The sequence below is a fragment of the Xenopus laevis genome, chromosome 4L, assembly GCF_017654675.1.
Source record: "Xenopus laevis strain J_2021 chromosome 4L, Xenopus_laevis_v10.1, whole genome shotgun sequence".
NCBI classification, from domain to species: Eukaryota; Metazoa; Chordata; class Amphibia; order Anura; family Pipidae; genus Xenopus; species Xenopus laevis.
The window spans coordinates 87162504-87184655 of record NC_054377.1 but is presented as its reverse complement, the minus strand read 5'-3'; the positions used below and the strand labels follow the sequence as shown (position 1 = coordinate 87184655).

The 22152-nt window shown below is 38.9% G+C and overlaps 1 protein-coding gene across 1 annotated transcript in view; it reads left to right on the top strand.

The window, feature by feature from the left end:
• The first annotated feature begins 1454 nt into the window (after positions 1 to 1454).
• Positions 1455 to 22152, top strand: part of b4galt2.L (UDP-Gal:betaGlcNAc beta 1,4- galactosyltransferase, polypeptide 2 L homeolog) — a 103175-nt gene continuing 82477 nt past the window's right edge. The window contains exon 1 of the mRNA XM_018258368.2: positions 1455 to 1675. The gene's annotated coding sequence lies outside the window, so the exon portion shown is untranslated. The remainder of the gene's footprint in view (positions 1676 to 22152) is intronic.

Sequence of the window (22152 nt, the reverse complement as noted above, 5' to 3'; positions counted from 1 at the left end):
GTTTTGACCCCTGCCTGGCTTTTGACGATTCTACATTCTATATCCTGACTCCTTGCCTGATTACCGACTGAGATTCTGCTTAACCCTCTGTTTGACTTCCTGGTTTGACCCTTGCCTGCCTGACTACGATTATTCTCTGGCTGCCCCAACCCGGCCTGAATGGACTACTCTTTTGCCTAACGCCTTGTACTACGACCTTCTGCCCAAAGACTTTGCTAACAGTCGTGCCCCTCTGCCTATCCAGAACCTCTAGCCTTGCACCTCTCGTTTAAGTCCTGGTGGCATCCAAGTAGCTGAGGGCTCCTCCTGAGGCCAAAGGCGGTCACACTACAGGTGAAGCACGAGCCGAGACCAGGTGCTTGGCATTTGTTCTGGTGTTGGGTGCCGACCGTGACAATAGCAGGATGGACCAATGGTAATTTCTTTTCAAAACTTTTAATTAGACAGCAAAACAGTATATACTTTCCACATAACAGGTTTTTATGCATTCTTAATTGCAGAAAGTGTATATCCTCCTACGCAGAGGGGATTATCGTCAGAACATTCAAAGTCTTGAGAGTGAAGGAGAGACATCAGTTTCAGACACTCCACATAATTACACATCAGAAAACAATATGTATCATCAATAAAGATTATGTATTTAAGAAAATGAAATAAAAAAAAAAACACAACAGTAAACTCAATCAAGACCAATGGTAATTTCATGTATAAATACCCCCAAAACTCATAGCAGGATGGGCCAGTGGCAATTTCATGTATAAACACCCCCAAAATTCAAAGCAGGATGGGCTAGTGGCAATTTCATATATAAACACCCCCAAAACTCATATCAGGATGGTAAAGTGGCAAATCCAATTAAATAGGCCCCCCGGAACTCCTAGCATGATGGCAGAGTGGCAATTGTATTTATAAACACCCCAGAACTCATACCAGGATGGGCCTGTGGCAATTTCATGTATAATACCCCAGAACTCATAGCAGCATGGTACAGTGGCAATTCCATGTATAAATACCCCCAGATCTCATGGGATGGCACATTTATTTTACATGATTTTTCAGCCTGCACTGCTCTCTGGCTTTGACAGGAAAGTGGGCCAGTAGTCACTCAGCACAATGATCCAGGGAACTGAAGGAGGAAGGAATTGTCAGTGCCGGTCAATGGATGCTCCAGAGTTTTGTGTGCAGCTGCTATTGCTCTCTCCTTGTCACAGTCGGTGTCATTTGATGTGGCTGCAGGGAAAGTGACAGGAGTGAGCACCATGGAAACTGTAAAAAATAAAATGAAATAAAAACGTATAGTGGCACAGAGGGCCCCCGAAATCAATGGGCCCTTTGCAGATCTCCAATTTGCCCTATTATTGGCGGCCCTGAGCTCCGACTGTTCTCCCCAGCACAGTTGTTTATACACACAGTAGTCCCGCCTTCTGCCGGCCGGGGGGAGGAGCATGAAAGACCGCTGAACCACGGGAGAATCTCACTCCCAGTCTTTGCTTCCTGACGGGAGGGGGCGACTAGAGCTTCAGCGGGGAGAGATGCGTTCGGGTGAGCAGAAGGGGAGCGGGCAGGCACAGGCAATGGAGCCGTAATGAGTTCAGTCCAGGCCCGGGGGAGAGGACGCTATCTGCCCGGGCTTATGGCATCTGCCAGCAGGTAACAGTCTGGGCTGCGAACCGGGGTAAGTGAGTGAAGAGCTGCGCCTTTATCCGCATCTAACGGGCTGTGTGTGTATCGTGCCGCCCATTGGCAGCAATACAGTGTATTCCAACAGAGAGGATGCTGGATGCTTTTTGTACATATACACCTCTCACTCTCAGCTCTGTGTCTCTCATACCTCTCTATAGATCTCCCTCTGCCTTTAATCACTATATCTATATATATATATATATATATATATATATATATATATATATATACATATATATATATATACATATATATATATATACATATATATATATAGCTATCCTACTCTAGCGTTTGCATGGCTTTATAGTTGTCTGTCTGAGGCATGGCCTCCCTGTGGCCCTTCAGCAGTAGAACTACAACTTGCACCAATGACTGTTACATTTGTTGTACTGCTACAAAATAATGGTTGCCACTGCTATATTCTGCCCCTCTGTGTCTTTGTGTTTATCTGTTTGTATCAAGCATATCCTACCTGTACCCCTGCAGCTGAATAATGCACTCTTTCCATCTGTTTAACTGGAGCCATTCATACCTACACTCACATACACAACTACCTATTGTTCCATATCATCAATCTGTCTGTCTTTATCAGATCGTTACCCGTCATCCTCCAGCTGTTGTCGAACTACATGTTAGCGGCAGCTGAAATGTGCCAGAGGATGGTAGAAGTTGCATTTTAACAGCTGGCCGGACCGCAGACTGCACATGCCAGCTATTCATCTTTCTGTCTATCTATTGATTTTAGATATAAATGCATGCAGGTAGATAGTGTGTAGAATGATACATTTGTTCAAAACAAAGATGCGTTACAGACCCCACGGGTATGCAGTTGGTTGTTCTATAGAAAAGGATGTTGTGGGCTGTATCTCCACTATAACTTTATAACATATTAGATTCAGGGTAGAGACTGCAATGAGGAGAGATGGATAAGTGTTTGTGTTGCAAAACATATACTAATTCTAACTATGTGTCTGTGTTTAATTGTGTGTATATATATATATATATATATATATATATATATATATATATATATATATATATATATATATATATATATATATATATATATATATATATATATATATATATATATATATATATATATAGATTCGAAGTTCTAACGCACACCATCCAATGGAGTTTCAAAAAATAGAAATCACATACCTGGGTGCTACCCTAGAAAAGCTGCATGATCTAGAATCCGTAGAAAAAGGTGCACACCAGGATTTTTCAATAAAACTTCAAATTTATTAAATAATTTTAAAACAGGAACCGGCCAACGTTTCGGTCATTCTCTAAGACCTTTATCTTGATAAAGGTCTTAGAGAATGACCGAAACATTGGCCGGTTCCTGTTTTAAAATTATTTAATAAATTTGAAGTTTTATTGAAAAATCCTGGTGTGCGCCTTTTTCTACGGATTCTATATATATATATATTTTTTGTCAGCAATGTTCCCTCTAAGCTGTGCGCTTGTGCACATAAATTGTGAAGCCTGCACACAGAAGAAATTGTGGTGTGCACAAAGATTTTTATGTGATAACACAAGATTTTTGCATTTACTCTGACCTGAGCACACAGTTTTTAAAAATGCGTTTAAAATGTGCGCACAAAATAATTAATTTTGCACACAAAGCTGAGATGGTGGCCACACACACCAAAGATCTTTTGTATGATAATCTGTGCATTTGTGGTAGGAGACAAAGCGACGATATCAGTAAAAAGCCTTGAGGTGGCCATAGACGGAAGACTTAGATATCAGGCGGCTCGTAAATTGTGCTGGCTGGATAATTTTTATTGGGTGTCTTTGAAGGCACCTGAACATCGGCCACTGTTATTGCTGAAATATTCGATACAGGTAGAAAACAAACAATCTTTCCTGTGACTGGTCGCAAAAACGAATGGACGCAAGAATGATTGTAATTGTTACATCTATGGCCACCTTTAGATATCAGTCGTCTTGTTGATTGAACAGGACAATTCACATTAATGCTGAATTGTCAGAGCAAAATAATTCTTTTTTATTTTACCTGCATATCTGACGATTCCGCTCTTAACGTTAATAGAGTGGACAAAAGATCTTTTGTACGACCGATGGTTGTGGGAAAGATTGTAATTGTAGCATGTATGGCCACCTAGAGGGAACATTGGCTGTCCATTTGTATATGATGTACTTTATGGCTCAGAATATTATAAGTATGATTTAATATTAGTATGTATGTATATTGAATTCATCACAAGTGATTTTAGCTCTCTTTAGTGCCTCTGAGTATTTATTTTGTCAGTTTTATATATGTTATACTATTATAAGCAATCGCAGTCTTGTTTGTCTAGTTATTTGCTATCTTCTTCATCATCACTTAAAATAAGGTGGTGGTTATAGAACTAAAAGCGTATTCCTTTTGTGTTGAAATCCTGCCTGTTCTTTTAAGCAATCTTTGGTCACATTAACAATGAAATTTATTGGTACTAGAGACAGTTAAGTATATGGAGGGTAGAAATCCATGTGAAAAAGATAATTGTGGAGACTGTAGATAGTTAAAAGTTAAAGAGTAGAAAAAAGCAACAGACTTAAATAGAGAAATTTTCTGTTAAATATTTCCTATGTTAAATAGTACTAAGTTACTGCATGATTTCCTTAACAAACCTCTCTTATTTATCCCACTTTGCCTCTCACAAAAAAAGGCTAGCTAATGTTTTTGTTTGCCATGTGCAACTTCATCCTTGTTTTAGATATACAGTGTATAGAATTCCTGTTATAAATCATGACAGGGTTGCTGTTTTAGGACAGAAAAAAATAATCATTCTCCAAAAACAGCTTAAGTAAGAATTGGCCAAGTGGATTTACCAATGGGTTTTGGTAAAAGCGATGGAGCTGTCCAGCATGTTTCCAGTGTGTGGCTAACTCTTAGTTCTTTGTTTGACGGCTCAGTATATTATCAGTAAGGTTTTTATATTAGTATGCATGTATATTAAATTCTTCAAAAATGATTTTAGCTCTCTTTAGAGCCTCTGTTTATTTATTTTAGCAGTTTTGTATACTGTATACTATGTACTGCAATCACAGTCTTTAGTTTGTCTAGTTATTTGCTATCTTCTTATTCTTCATCACATAAAATAAGGGTGCTTACAGAACTTCTAGTGTATCCCTTTTAGTTACATAATGAATTAATATTATGCTAAGTATTAGAATAAGTTGCACACTTAAGTGTTTATCAACTCACTATTTTATATTGAGACAAAACGGCTGTACTAAAAGGAATTCACAGACTAAAGTAGAGGTTTTAAAGTAGAGGTTTATCAGAAACAGTGTGTGTTGGCTATGTTGTTTTTTTCTCCATTAATCTGTTAAATATATGTAGAACCCATCTATCTATCTATCTATCTATCTATCTATCTATCTATCTATCTATCTATCTATCTATCTATCTATCTATCTATCTATCTATCTATCTATCTATCTATTTGTCTGGTTTGTCCATAAAGTGAATCCAAACCTTAACACATTAATTGATGTTAAGTTACTGAGAATGGTCAAGAGCATTTTTGCAGTTTACATAGATTTTTAATGGTTTCTAAGATATTAAAGGGGTTGTTCAGTTCAGTTGGTTTCAGATTGTTAACCAGAAATAAAGACTTTTTTCAATTACTTATGATTTTCTATGTGTGACTATTGAAGTGTAAAGTTTTATTTTCCACCTTCTAAAGCAGCTTTGGCTGCCGACCTAGTAAACTGTTCTAAATTTATATATTTAGTTGATACATTTATCTTGCCTTGCTGAGCAGAATCTCTGTGTTTCATTACAGGAAGCTATTAGAATTGATACAATAGTTGCTAATACTCCAGAGATGCGAGAGAAATGAGAAATGTATCAACTAAAAATTCTAACAGTTTAGATTCTGCACCTGAATTACTGAGCTGCCAGACTCAACCAGAGACAGGAACATTCAACCGATTTAGAAAAACTGTAAAAAATAAAAAATGGTAAGTAATTGAAATAATTCTTTATTTCTGGGTAACAATCTTAAAAAGTGTTTGGAAGGTGAACAACCCCTTTAACATTTTTAGGCAACTTCATACTGCTACTACCAGGTGATAAGCTCTGCGGCTCTTTTTGAAAGCCAGAATGATAGGGACCCTAAATGTCTGTCCAGTGTCTATGCCCCTTCTGCATTAGGTAGACCCTAGGGTTACTGACTCTTAGTTGATCCAAAAGCCTAGTGTTAGCAGTTTAAACTGTCACTAAAAATAGAAAATTATTGTAAATCGCACAAAAATTTTATTTTTTTGACTAGAACAGCACATTCGTTTATTTTCAATTCTTTGCCATTATGTTATTGCATGGAAGATAGCTAGGGTTAGGGAACCCATCTCCATTTGTTAAAAATGCATTGTAACTAAATGTTGCACCATGATGTGGACGTTGGGAAGAAGGCAGTCTGTACTCTATGCTGCACAAAATAAATTTGAAACTGTAAGTTAATTGGAAAAATCTTAGACTTTGCACTCATGAGCCTTTAGAAGTCCATTTGCTGTATTCCTTATTTTTATTAGACTTTATTTTTGTTCTTCTGCCTACAACATTCCTGTGCGTTCCTGTGGGTACTTTTAAAACAATGTTGCGAAAGTCTTAGTCCCCCCCCCCAAGACAGGTCTGTTAATCAGGTGGCTTGTCTTACATTGTATCAGCAGTCTGAGCCACCAATGCAGAGAATAGAAAGGGACAGACAAAAACTGATTTTAATAGCATAACATATAGAAATTACTTAAAAACCATATAATAATTGTAATAAATGTGTATTGCAAAGTTGCTCAGAATTATGTATTTTTTTTATTAGGCAAAAAAATATGTTTGGGGTTGACATATATTAAGTATTTTCCTTACCTACTTACATGTGTTACTTTCTCAAAAATGTCTTTGCTCCTTTCACTCAATTTATTTCCCCCTATACTGCTATGCATGTTAGCAATATGCATGGTATGCATGCATGGTAGCAATAGAAAGCCTATAGGAAAATATATATATATATGTTCTCCCAGTGCAGTATATTTCATTTAAGTGACTGCACACTACTACCAACATACAGCTTGTTTTATTGTAGTTAATTTGTTTTTAAACAACTTGAGTCATGGAGTTTTCAAGTGCCCCTTGCCCTCTTTTTATAAGTAGAACCTTAATTACACCATATATATAATATGGTGTAATTAAGGTTCTACTTATGAAAAGAGGGCAAGGGGCACTTGAAAACCCCATGACTCAAGTTGTTTAAAAACAAACTACAATTAAACAAGGTGTATGTTGGTAGTAGTGTGCAGTCGCTTAAATGAAATATACTGGATAAAGTCATGATGTATACATGATAGTCCATTATGGGAAGAGCGGGTGTAGAGGGCTAATGGTCCCCATACATGAACAGATATAAGCTACCGACATTAAGTTGGCAGCTTTTTGGTCTGTCTATGGGGCTCCCCAGATCAATATTTGTCAGATCGAGGATAGCATTGGTTCGTTGATGCTGCCCTTGATCCAACCATCCTTATTCTCCTTGTTGTGATCCGATTGGGCCCTTACCAGCCCAATATCACGGTCACCAAACGAGCGGATCTCTGTATATATGGCCATCTTAAGAAGAGTAATGTAAATCTTGGCTTAAGAGGTATATCTAAATATATGTTACTTTCTCAAAAATGTCTTTGCTCCTTTCACTCAATTTATTTCCCCCTATACTGCTATGCATGTTAGCAATATGCATGGTATGCATGCATGGTAGCAATAGAAAGCCTATAGGAAAATATATATATATATGTTCTCCCAGTGCAGTATATTTCATTTAAGTGACTGCACACTACTACCAACATACAGCTTGTTTTATTGTAGTTAATTTGTTTTTAAACAACTTGAGTCATGGAGTTTTCAAGTGCCCCTTGCCCTCTTTTTATAAGTAGAACCTTAATTACACCATATATATAATATGGTGTAATTAAGGTTCTACTTATGAAAAGAGGGCAAGGGGCACTTGAAAACCCCATGACTCAAGTTGTTTAAAAACAAACTACAATTAAACAAGGTGTATGTTGGTAGTAGTGTGCAGTCGCTTAAATGAAATATACTGGATAAAGTCATGATGTATACATGATAGTCCATTATGGGAAGAGCGGGTGTAGAGGGCTAATGGTCCCCATACATGAACAGATATAAGCTACCGACATTAAGTTGGCAGCTTTTTGGTCTGTCTATGGGGCTCCCCAGATCAATATTTGTCAGATCGAGGATAGCATTGGTTCGTTGATGCTGCCCTTGATCCAACCATCCTTATTCTCCTTGTTGTGATCCGATTGGGCCCTTACCAGCCCAATATCACGGTCACCAAACGAGCGGATCTCTGTATATATGGCCATCTTAAGAAGAGTAATGTAAATCTTGGCTTAAGAGGTATATCTAAATATTCTCTCTTTGAGAAAAAGGCAGAAATAGCTGACGTCTTGGAAATAAATACAAGATATATCTTGAAGGCAAGTTTGCAAAGAATTGAGTGAATTGTGGGTAGACTATAAGGAGTGCCAAGGAAATTATAGCGATATATAGCTAAAAGACATTACTGCCTATATGTTGTATGTTCTCCCAGTGTTTGTGTGGGCTTTCCTCTGGCTATACTGGTTTCCTCACACAATCAATAAGCATCCAATCCCATTATCTGGCTCCTAAAATTGACTGGTGTGTATCCAGCGTCGTATTGGGCCGGCGGGATACCTGGAAAAAACCCGGTGGGCCCCCACTGGCCCAGCCCCTAAGCTCCTGAGCCCCAAAACAAAAATATCTGGTGAGGCGTGCGCTGACGTTCGCGTATGCTCGGCATGTGCTGTCATTTGCACATGTGTGGTGCGCGCTGGAGTTCTCACATGTGCGCGGGGGCCCGGGAATTTTGGACCCTGGTGGGCCCACCATGCTCCAGTCCGACCCTGTAGGTATCATAGGGGCTGTAAGATGCACTGGAGCAGGAGCTGTTGTGAGTGATGTATAATCAAAGTCCCTGTGAGATATGCCAGCATTATTCAAATAAAGAAGAATAATAGTAACATATCAGTCTAGCTTAATAGAAGCAGTAGAACTTAACACAGTTATAGTATTGTACAGCCATGTCCCCACTCATACTATGCAAAACAAAATTGGACAAATCAAATAGTCAGAAGCCTACCTACAAAAGGATAACGCTTTTGAAAAGTATTTGACCCCTTATATACAAATCCAGCCTTTTATAGGCAGCTCTCTCTATTGAAAAACACTTGCTACAAACTACTTTTAGGAGTAATTGTGATAGGGACCTTAGATTGTAAGCTCCACTGGAGCAAGTACAGGTATAGGACCTATTATCCAGAATCCTCTGGACCTGGGGTTTTCCGGATAATTGATCTTCATACCTTAAGTCTACTAGAAAATCATGTAAACATAGTCTACTAGAAAATCATGTAAACATTAATTAAACCCAATAGGCTGGATTTACTTCCTATAAGGATTAATTATATCTTCGATAAGAACAAGTATAAGGTACTGTTTTATTATTACAAAGAAAAGGAAATTATTTTTTTTAAAATGTGGATAAAGTGGAGTCAATGGGAGATGGCCTTTCCATGATTTGGAGCTTTCTAGATAATGAGTTTCTGGATAACGGCTACCATACCTATACTGTGAATGATGTATAATCTTTATAAAGGATGATAATAATAATGTATGAGACATGTAAAGAGCCCTTCTCACTAGAGCTTACAATCTAAGCATAGGTGAGAAAAGTGCATAGGCTAGAGAACATCAATGCAATACTGTAGTTAGGAAATATATCGGGGCATTTAGTATTTATGTAGGGTGCATATCAGAAGAGTTAACTGGCAGAAACACCATGAGACTTCCAAGATTTCTAGAAGGGGGCCCTGATGCACAATGAAGCCGTTTTGTATATACTCTGTCAAATTGAACCATTTTAACTTTAACAAAATGTCTGCATTCTGGAAAAGGGAAAAATAACTGCAGACTGAACCTGGGGACAGAAATCAATTTAAGGCACTTGCTGTGTTCATGTTCTTATAAATACTTTAATATAAGCTGTGTGATGTTGTTATAGACACACAAAGGGGCTGATTTATTAAGTGGGCTGAGTTTTGCTTTTTTTTTTTTGTGTTGCAATTTGATTTTTTACTGTGATCATGTTTTCTAAAAAAGATAGAAATCTTAACACTTAAATTGTAAATTGGAAAAAAAAAACTCAGAAAAATGTTTTGGTTTTTTTTTCAACTTTTTATTTATTTCTTCCACAATCCAGTCATATGATTCAACATTCAGGTCACAAGAGAAAATAGAGATTTACAAGTCAGAGAATATCTCAGTGGTTCATGACAAGTAGTAGTAATCGGATTGTGAAAGTATCATATAACAAAGGTTAAATACATAAGGAAAAAATAAGTAAAAGGAAGAAAGAAAGAAGAGAATGATGGAAACAGGGGGGGAGGGGGGAGGACTCTCGCCAATTGACATCGTAACTCAATCAGATATAAGAATAATACACCACTTCAAGTTGTACCAAAAACCTTATAAGTATTAGTGAACATCATGAAAGACATTATGAGAAGACAGTCACGTTGCGTTTGCAGGCAAGTTTGATGGAACTCGTAAGTTCGTCTCAGTCCAGAGCATCCATGGGTTCCAAATAGTAGTGTAGTTGTCCATGTTATGTTGGATCATTGCTGTAAGCTTTTCCATAGAGGACACTCACCATATTTTGCGTTTAATTTCCGGGATTGTGGGTATACCTTCTTTCCATTTATGGGCAATAGCACATCTGGTAGCCAAGCATATATGGGAGCAGAGCTTAAATTCTTTCTTAGAGAGAGACGCGGACGGAAAGGTAAGAAGGGCAAGCCAAGGGTCCGGTGCGATCTTTTTGTTAAAGATATCACTCAAGAGAGCAAATGTCTTTCCAAAGATTAGAAATTAGTGGGCATTCCCACCACATGTGCACAGGCCCGGATTTGTGGAAAGGCCACCTAGGCCCGGGCCTAGGGTGGCAGGATTTTAGGGGGGCGGCATGCTGCCCAACCATACCCACATTGGTCCAGATGATGAAAATTTGCACGAAAAAAGGGGAGGGGACAGGGGTGACAAATGGCAGTGGGCCTAGGGGCGCCCACTATGTAAATCCGGCCCTGCATGTGCAGTTCATCTCCCAGTGCATCACAGCCTCTAAAGCAAGTAGGTTCAGAGAGGTATATTCGGTTTAGCTTTACTGGGGTAAGGTACCAATCGTATAGTAGCTTATAGGCATTTTCCTTGATAATGGTGTTAATGGATGCTTTCCTAATATTGTCAAAAGCCAGTTCCCATTGAGCCTTCTCTTGTACCTTAAGTCTCGTTTCCCATCTTTCCATATATTTATTTTCATCTGGAGTGGCATAGGAGCGAAAGTGAGCATAAATCAAGGAAATTTGTCCCTTAGTGTGTGGGTGAGCGCACAGAAATTCAAAAAAAGTTTTCGGGTTCGAAGTTTTACCTCTGTGTGTTTGGATAAAGTGGCTGAGTTGCAGGCAGCGATAATGTTCACGCAGAAGAATAGAGTATTTGGATCTCAAATCCTCCCAAGTAATAATTTTGCCAAATGGAGTATGGCTATTGATATCAAGAAAGCCATTGTCTATCCACCACCTGAAAGAAAGCAAATTCTGTCCTGGAGGAAAAACTGGGTTATAGAATAATGGAGTGAATGGAGACGGATTTGAGCAAAGCCCTACATTATATTTATGTTTCAATTTATCCCACAACATGAAGGTATGTTTCAATATAGGATTAGTAGATAAAATGGGGGGTCTAACCTCTTGTGGGTACCATAGAAAACCCTTAGGGGACAAATGTGACAGTAGTTGTGCCTCCAAGGATACCCGTCTAACTGTATTTGGGGGTAGGTGAAGTTTGGTCATTTGAGCCATCTGAGCCACACACCAGTAACGATAGAGGTTAGGAAAATTCAGGCCACCTTGATGCAAAGATTGCATAAGAATCTGTTGGGACACCCTAAGGCATTTGTCGTTCCAGAAAAAAGTAAACATTACTCGTTGAAGTCTATCAATATCTGGCTTACAAATTGGGATCTGTAGGGTGCGAAATAGGTACAGTATTTTAGGAACTATGACCATTTTCAGAGAGTGTAGCCTACCTAGCCATGAGATTGTTTTTTTTGTTTTGCCAAGATCTGAGAATAGACATAAGTTTCTTAATCATCGGGAGATAATTATGGGGATATAAGTCAGTAACTTTGGGTGTTAGGAGAATTCCCAGGAACTTAAAAGACACCTTCTGCCATTTAAAAGTAAAATTCAGTTCCAGTAGTTTTAGAACAGGTTTAGTCAATGAAAGTGCCAATGCCTCAGACTTTGAGTTGTTAACTTTAAAACCCGAAACTGCAGCATATTTGTGGATTTCATTAAATAGATTAGGTAATGTGGTTTGTGGGCGAGTAAGTGAGAGTAGAGTATCATCCGCGAAGAGGGCAATTTTATAAGAGTCAATCCCCACATTAATCCCGAAGATATCTGGGTTAAGTCTGATTTTCTGAGCTAGAGGTTCCATGCAAAGAGCAGGGGTGACAGAGGGCAACCTTGTCTCGTCCCATTTTGAATAGCAAAGGGTTCCGAGTAGTGTCCTGCATTACAAACTCTGGCTGTGGGGCCGTCATACAAGGCCATGATAGCCGCCCTAAATTGGGTGGTGCAGCCCACAGAATCTAAGACCTCTCTCATAAATATCCAGTCCACCCTGTCGAAAGCCTTTTTTCGCATCTAGGGAAAGGAAGACACTGGGGATCTGTAGGCTTTCGACATGGTGGAGTAGGTGTGTTGTCCGTCTGATGTTATCCGCCGCATCTCTTCCCAACACAAAGCCCACTTGATCAGGGTGGATCAGTTGCGGCAGCACGTGTGCCAATCTATTAGCCAGAATTTTGGCGTATATTTTAACATCAGTGTTGGTAAGAGAAATCGGACGGTAATTTTGGCAAAGCATAGGATCTTTTGGGGGTTTGGGTATAACTACGATATTGGCTCTTAGCATATCAGCAGGAAAACGGCTTTTATTGTGTAACAAATTGTTAAAAAGAGACAGCCTGTGGGGAAATAATACATCCTTAAATTGTTTATAATATAGCATAGTAAAGCCATCAGGTCCCGGGGCCTTTCTTGACTTACATTGCTTAATTACCTCAATGATCTCGTCTCCTGTGATGTCTTTTTGGAGGGCTTGGGCAGTGTCAGGTGTCAATTTTGGCAGGTCACACTCGGCTAAGTATGCTTTAGCTTTTTCAGCAGCTCTATCCTTCCTTGGTACTGTCGTTCCATCATAAAGTTTAGAATAATACTGAGCAAATTCTCCCAAAATATCATCAGATTTATGAAGAATTTTCCCTTTAGAGCCTTCTCAGCTTTTTCTATCAAAATATGTTCTCCCTGCTTAGCAATCAGCTGTTTGAGTGTGTAGGGGTCTTGATCTATCTTATGTGAAGTAGCCAATTGGAGGATATCTACTTTAAGCTGTTTAATTCTATAGTCTCTCAGTTTTCGAAGTCGGGAGGCGTGTTTCATGAGTAAACCTCTCATTACTGTTTTGTGTGCGGCCCAGACCATTTCTTTAGTTACTTCTCCCATGCCATTTTCAGAAAAATACTGTGGAATAGCTTGTGTCAACTCCTGGATAACTGTCTCATCTCCTGGATAACTGTCTCATCATTGAGTAATTGTTCATTTAATTTCCATTCCCCTCTAGGTCTAGAGTCACTCATTAGGAATACAGACATCATGATATCGTGATCAGACCACGTACATGGGATAATTTCGGATTTTAGCAGTTTATCTAGGAGTATGGTAGATGCCAGAATAAGATCTATTCTGCTATACGAATTATGGGGAGTAGAATAAAAAGTATAATCTTTACTGTCTGGGTTCAGTCCCTTCAGTTATCCGGAAGGGACTGAGCTTTAGCCAATGCACATAAACTTTTGGTTGCTTTGGGTGTAGGGTGAGGTTGCTGTGTGGAGGTATTAGATCTATCTAGATTGGGTATAAGCACAGAATTGAAATCTCCAGCCACTATAAGCTCTCCATGCCTGTGATTGTCAATAAAGGACTCCAATGTACTGAAAAATTCAGATTGTCATTCGTTAGGGGCGTAAATAGCTACCAGTGTCAAGGGCATACTGCCAATGTTACCCAGTAATAACAAAACTCGGCCCTCAGAATCAGAGTGAGATTCTGTAAACTCAAGGGGACAGTTTTTATGCAACAATATTCCCACGCCTCTGGTTTTGTTTTTAGCAGAGGAAAAAAATGTCTTTGTGATATTTTTGTGCCAATAGTTAGGTTCCTTTTTGCGCACTAAGTGCGTTTCAGTCAAAAGAAGTATATGTGCCCCCGTAGACAACAGATCATGACAGGCCATCCGGCGTTTAACCGGATTATTGAGTCCTTTCCAATTTTACGTGGCTATTTTAAGATCAGATTGTGGCGATATAGAGGGTCTGTGGTTAGTGTCAAGGCTGGAGTGAGGTATAGCATGGGTGGAGATCAAAACCAGCGAGAGTCCCACTGGGGTAGGAGGGGGGTGGGTAGGATGAGTATAGAGTAAAGATGACATACAAAGCAAGAGTAAATACAATACAAATATAAAATAAGACAAAATTAAATAAAATACGTTTCAAATATAACTCGGGGACCTCCCGTCTCAAAAACAAAAGTCTACAAGAGGGTAGGTCAGGCCGCTATCGTGCCCGTAGGGGCCGTCTATAGACGTGCGGGCCCCAGGGGGGGGGTGGTGTTTCAGAGTCGTTACTCGGATGAGGAGAAAATGTAAACAAAAATGAAGCAAAGCTTCAGGGCTTAATTCCCACATAGGTATGCCTAGTAGACCATGATGTGGGGATCGAGATTTCAAACCAGTATAACCGTTACTTTACCTTCCGTGGGAAGTAGAGGGTTCACTTAGCTCTCTGGCGCAATTGTGGTGGTTTCAGTCGATTCGGTCTAATCGAGGATGGTAGCTCATTTGGAAGGTGCAGGGCCCGTAAAAACTTGTCTTGATCTTGCAAGTTTCGGATAGTGTAGGTGCAGCCTTGATGAGACGCTTGTAAGGAGAAAGTTTATCTTGTATTGTCTCAGGAGCTCCGTAAGCGATTTGAACTCTCTTCGTCTAGCCAAAGTCACAGGTGCCATGTCTGGGAACAGAGCGATTTTATGGCCTTCCACTTCCAGTTCACCTGTATGATATCCGCCTTGGTCTTGTAATAATGCATACGCACTATAACGTCTCTCGGTCGTTCTTCCGTACCTGGTTTAGGCCGCAGAGCTCTATGAGCCCTATCCATCTCCAGCCTTTCCAGTTGTGTGTCCGGTAAAACCTCCTGGAACATATCGGTAAGTAGTGTGTGAAGATCCGTCACTGTTTCTGGTATCCCTCTCAAGCGGATATTGTTTCGGCGGGAGCGGTTTTCGGCATCTTCTTGAGCGTATTGCATGTGCTCGAGTTGCGAGTGAATGGCTGTGATGTTATCAACCTGATGGAGGTAGGCCGCAGCGCTGTCCACATGGTTCTCCAGATCATCTACCCGATTGCCTAGGGTAGTGATTTCCACTGCAAGTTCTTTAGTGGTTTTAGCATGTTCTGCTTTAACCATTTTCTCTATGTTCTGAAAAAGCAGGTGCAAATCTTGTTTTGTTATGTTCTCAGCTTCCTCACCTTCCACCTGTTTCCCAGCTTGGACCCCATCTTGGTCTTTCTGGCTAGGGTGGAAGAGGAGGCGCAGGTCGTTAGCTGTCGGTTTTTTTGCTTTAGGAGCCATAGAGTCGGCTGCACTGGTTCTCCACCGTGGTCAGCACCTGTAGTTGGCAGATAAATTCGACTATGTTGGGCTAGAGGCCGAATGTCCCCTCATGTAACACGGAGCCGGTCTAAAACACCTCGCCATGTCTCGTAGTTGGCTCCGCCCCCCAGAAAAATGTGTTTTTATACATTGTATTTATGAACCGGAGCTTCTGTCATGAATGCTATGAATTGAATGAATCGCCTTTTTATAATATATTTGCTTAAATATTATAATAAATGGTTAAATATTAAATTGCAGTAGGAGGGCAGAGAAACATGTATAGTAAGGTATATTAGCCTGAGATTAGATCAGTGATGGTTTGTGGTTTACTGATTACTAATTTACAGGTACAATGATATGATAAGTGAATGAACTTTGAATTTTGAGTATGTAGTGTAAGGGAAATGAACAAATCTTGGAAACATCCCATTGATACACTTGCTATTGAGTGATTGCATGTGAATAGTGAAAGAGCAGAATTAGAGTTAATGCTAAGCTCTGGGAATGGGATGAAATTGTGATGGGGGAGTTGTTAAGAGTATATTTCTTCTAGTTGTATCCCGTTTGTATTCTCAGTTAGCTAAATAAATGGAGTGGTGCAATCATCTAAGCCTGGATACAATGTAGAGAAACAGAGCTGACCCTTCAGTTGTTTGGTTTATTGAGACACTGTAGGAAGTGCACAGTTATTCAGAAGAAGCATCACCTGTCGGTTGTAACTTGCAGAAGGATGCAGTAATACTCATCATGCTAAGAAAAACTATACTAAAATTAGTTTACAGAAAATGTGGAAATGTATGTGCATTTGAAAGTAATCATTTGCAAGATTCAGCTACATTTCTGGGGTGACTCTGTGAGTTTTATGGCAGCTTTACTATAATAGATGGCCTCATTATTGCTTTAAAAAACTATATGCTATGGTACATTCAGCTTTTTATAGCATTTATTCATGAAAGATCCAGTCTATATGATCAACATTCTCCAAACTATAGTAGCAAGAGCAATAGGAAAAAGAGAGAAGCAGTGATTGTTAATGACAAGGAATCATGGGTAAACATGTCAGAAATCTGGACGAGCCAGAGATTTAATATAACTCCGATAAATGGCATGTCAGTCTCCTCATTAACTTTTCCTGCGTAACCTTTATTTTATTTTTATAAAATGTGAAGAATACTGTTCCAATGCTAATTATGCACTGATGATGGAAATTATTTTGACTTGATGGCACTGGAGGGAGAATAGTATTTTAATTTAATGCGAAGTCGGGATAATATTTTCAAATTGGTTTCAACTAAGCAAGACATTGTAAACTCTGTAGATTAACGAACAAGTTTTGTTGGTACGGACAACACACAGGCTTATTGTTTTGTCCATTTACAACATGTTAGTGTTTTCTTTATACATAACTTATGTGACTTCAATTTTGCAGTAACTGGTCTTCAAGATTCAGCCCTCTCCCATTGGTAGTCACCCTACCAGTTGGGTCTACTTTAAACAGGTATTGACCCACTTGAGCATAAACTATAATTTATTTATTGAAACCAGGAGTTTAAGGGGTTAATTATCAAAGGTCGAGTTTGTGAGGTTTTTTTTTATACCTCGAATAAACTGACAACTCGAATGTTTTCAAATTTATGAAAAAACTTGAATGTAGTCGACGTGAAAAACTCAAACACTTGAATTGATTGAGTTTTCGAGCAAAAACCCCCTGAACATTATGAAGGCTGGTTCAAGGGACCTCTGCCACTGACTTCTACATGATCTTGACAAGTTTTAGCTGGAGAATTTTTGATTTGAGCTATTTCGAGCTTCGGGGTATAATGAATCTGAAAACTACCCTCAAACTTTTCGGGAAAAAAAACAACTCGACCCTTAATAAATAGCTCTCTTAATGCCCCTAGTATGTTTTGAAAAAAGGAAAGTTTTTTTTGAATTATCTCCCATTACCAGGTTGTAACAGATATGGCCAAGCCAGGTGATTTGGTCTCTTGTGTTGTCCCAGCCTGGCAGAAGGTGTTTTAGTTGGAACAAGGTTGCAACCTTGTTCCATACGTCACTGCAGCCTATTCTCCTCTGTTAGCAGCTATGTCTGCTCTGTTGCTTTACTTGGTTAATTTCTCAGAAGATTGCAGCAGTGGTTTATAAATATTGGGGTTGACTATTTCCAACAATAAATGGCACCTTCTTTATTTACACTATGAGTACATATATGACAAGACGAAATAATGTATTCAAAAAGTTATACTTTTATTCTTCCTTCTATTTAGAGGGATACATGATACAGTATTTAAACAGTGTTACTTTTGTACCACTAAGTCAACCAATATGTTTAGTTTTACAATATTTGAATGCACCGAAATGCCCATAAGAGATAAAACAGTCTGTTTCTTAACAGATAACAAAGTATTTCTAATATACTCCACCCTAACAGACTTACGGCATGTGGAGATTAGTAGCAACAGTTGTCACTGTATCTCCTTTCAAACAGCTTTTATGATGCAATGAAAATAATTTGCTGACACACTTAGAGGAATCCACTCACACAGTTACAGACAGGTGTTCAGTACAGTTCAGGCATAAAGGGACCATGTGAGATAGTTTTTGTACCTCCTTGCACATTTTGATACTACTGTTTTTTTCTCTCAAACTCAAACCTTTAATAATGTAAAGAATGTACAGATAGACATTAATCACTAAGGTTTGTTGTTCTTTACAATAGCTTTATGACAGATTAGGTGTATTTTCCACTGATGGACAAGTGCCCAAATCAGCAAATGACAGGCTGAATGGTCGTGTGTGTTTGATTTGTAGAGGATATGCCTTGTTTGCCCTTAGCTTTGAGTACCAAATAGAAAATTCTGTGTAATAAAAAATGACACCCTGAGCTTTTTGACTGTCTTGATCTTCTCAGGTCCTGAGTACTGGTGACCAAAGTCATAGAAAAGGAATATAACTAAAATCAACAGAAAATGGTTTAAATACCATGGGGAATCATTTGTTGTTTTTAAATAAGGATTCTTCATTTAATCATAATTGAGCTTTGCAGTTCATCATCTTAGAATGTATTATTTCTTCATTTATGAACAAGTATTTTAAGCAATGTTACCATTAATGATTTTTTAAATCTGGGCAGCAATTCTCATTAACAAATTTATAGGACTATCATATTTCCTAGGCCTGCTTCTGAGCAATTAATCAATCCTTTAGGTATCTTTGGCAAAAGAATTAAAGTATCTGGAAAAAGTTTTTCCAAATGTACAAAGGCAATAGAAAGATCTCTTGGCTCCTTGGCTGGGCAGATGTAGCATTAGGTTCAGAGCAGAATTGAGTAATTCTTTTAGAAAATATCAATGGTAGAAGCTAAATTATACTTAGAAAGACAAAGCACCATTCAAAGTTTAAAGGAGCAAGTTTCTGGCTGCCTAGCAACATATTTTGGCACCAAAACTCCAGTAGAGGGTTAAAATAGATATGGGGAGAGAGTGCTCTGTTGTTTTTCACTCCAGATAAAGACCGAACACCGAAACTTCGAGTACTAAAGCTTTCTTTTCCATGCATTTATAGTTTTTTTGTTTTTGATCTATAGTCACATCAAGTATCAGCACTCACCCAATATTCAGCCAAGTCCCTGGTTAACTTACACATTAACATAGGCAGACACATCATCACAGATTTTTTTCTGTATTCACACTATATTTCCCTACTTTAACCTATTCAACCAAAGTAAAGGCTCAGTTCTGTAATTTGTACTTGAGTTAATGTTGAAGGAGCAGGAAAGTCATTTACTTACCTGACACCCTTGGGTGCTCCTGTCAGAAAACTGCACCAGCCGGGGGTTCTTCCATCGAGCACCATGGAGCGATCCTCTTCCTGCTTCTTTACTCTTCAAAAATTTCCCGGGCAGACACATGCACAGTAGAATGAAATAGTCAGTTTTTTCATTAAAGTTCAGCCTTTTTCTCTACTGCGCACGTGCAGCCACGAGAAAAAAAGAAGGATCACAATAACTCAGTGGTGCTTGCTGGAATATCCCCAGGCCACAGCAGTATTCTGCTGATCGGAGCACCAGCCTGGGGCGTCAGGTAAGTTAACATAATTACTTGGGGGTGCCTAAGATTTGGCACCCCCACAGGGAAAATTACTTTGCTTCTCCTTTAAAACAATAAACCTGAATATATCCGGTCAGCAGACAGAGTTGGACAGAGCTAGGAGTTTGATCAAAGGCGTAAGAGGAGGATTTGAGGGAGTAACAAGCATGTTTAAAGTACAAAACTGCCAGCATCCCTGCATTGGTTCTCCCAGTAATACAGTTAACCTTTCCTAAAGGCATTTCAATGTAGAAAAATATGAAAATGCATGGAAACTTAATTGGATTATATAGTAAATACTTTTTGTCATGTTTAAGTTTTATGAAGAATACACTGAATAATGCATGTTTGTTTCATTGTGAAGCTACAACCATAATTTCAGGCTTCCCCAATACCAGATCCTACCCTAAGCTTGTCAGATAGAAAGCTTCCTTTAATATTCTTAGATATGCTGAATTTGCCTCCGCGTAAGAATTTGCTTAGAGCTGTCCTAAATTTGATCCTCTGAGGGACTCGAGCTGCAGGTTCATAGCCAGGAACAAGGATAAAAATGTGCTTTAATTAAAGGGACAATATGTTCTGCTCAGCACAGGATAAAGTATGACTTTGTCAAACAAAATGTTTGCTTTATTGATGATGCTTCCCTGAATGTTAAATTTAAATGTATTTATATTTTAAAGTGTTTTTTAATTAAGGGGTTTACAATTCAATTCTAAACTGGAAAACTATTGGAATTTTTTTGAGGCCATGTTCTAGTTCAAGGGTCAGGAAGCCGCGAGATGGCACTTTTTTTTCAGGGGTACATACCATCCTGTTAGCTGGTTACCACCACCATGGTTTTTTTTTTGGCTGAAAACCCACCATGGAAAGCCACGGGTGTTTAAAATTCCTCTTTGCTTTGTCCAGTGACCCCTCTCCCAATTCTGCACCACCTATCTATTAAATTTTTCCTTGGGAGTGTGAGGCTTTCCTTGTGGCTAAGATTACCCTGCTGTCCTATGCTTGGAGTCAGCTTTTTAGGCCCCTCTTGATCTAACCTAGTTTTCCCTGAAGATCCTCTTATGAATCTCTATAATGCTAACAAGAACCCAATATTTTCTTTTGTTGCTTTCTGTAAAAATGGCTTGAGTTACATACTGGCATACAGGACAGGTACAGCAGTGAATTAATCAGCAGTTTAATTACATAGGGATTAATATGAAAAAGAGCAGCATATAATATGATATGCCAAAGTGAAATGCAAGGTTAGTAGCAGTTACATGATAGTTGACCCATCTGTTCCTGTGGTTGCCATAAGCTGGCCATAGACGCAAAGATCCGATTGTACGAATCAACGTACGATCGGAATTTCCCATCTCCCGACCTTCCACTAACCATTCAGATCAAAGTCTTTACCATTCCGATCAAATAAGAACAGATCACCCAATGTTCTGCCCCTGACAGCAATCGTACGATACTTATGTCTGACAACACTAGTGACAGTCTCCCTCTGAAAATCGTACGATCGGCAATACACGCAGAGATATTATCGGCAGGCGACAGAAATTTTCTAACCTGTCCGATCGACCAAACGACCGATCTCCGACGGACGAAAAATGACGGGACTCTCCACACACGGTCCGAAAATCGTACGAATCCACGATTCGCACGATCGGATCTTTGCGTCTATGGCCAGCTATAGGGACATACCTCAGTGGTGTGTGCTACACACTAACATTATAGACAAACAATGCCAGTTATGATGCCTGTAGCAACCAATCATCAATTAGATTTGATCAGTCATCGATAAAAAACAAACAAAAAACAAAGATCTGATTGGTTGATATGGGCCTTCAATGTTCATAAATATGCCCCATATGTACTTTTATTCATAGCTTTATAGCTGCAAGTTATCTGTAGGTTTTTTTTACGTTTTATATTATACAGAGCTGTATTTCAAGAAATTACAGTCTTCTAGAGTCTTTTCTAAGGCAAATGCATTGCTTTGAAAAATAATAAATTATGTTATTTCTTTGGCTTTACGGGCTGAATCTTCAGGCATATTTGATTCAATAGCTTAATTTAAGAAATGGATAGTCTTGGCAAAAGCCAAGATAATATGTAGAAACAGCAGTATCTGAATGTTGCGGTATTGCAAAAACAGCACTTGGTATATCCGCATACGGCTGGTTGTAGTGTGCAGCGGTGCAGTTATTTGCCCAGGGCCCCCACAAACCTGATCTTAGTTATATAATCAGCACAAGCAAGTGACGAAGCACTAATAATAATACAACAACCAGAGGTCTTAAAGTGGACCTGTTACCCAGACATAAAAATCTGTATAATAAAAGTCCTTTCCAAATTAAAATGAAATCTAAATTCTTTTTTTTTTTTATTAAAGCGTTCATAGCTGTTGTAAACTCATTTAAAAATCTCAGCTGTCAATCAAATATTGCCTGCCCCTCCTCTATGCCTTAGGCATAGAGGACTGTTTACATTGTTGATAA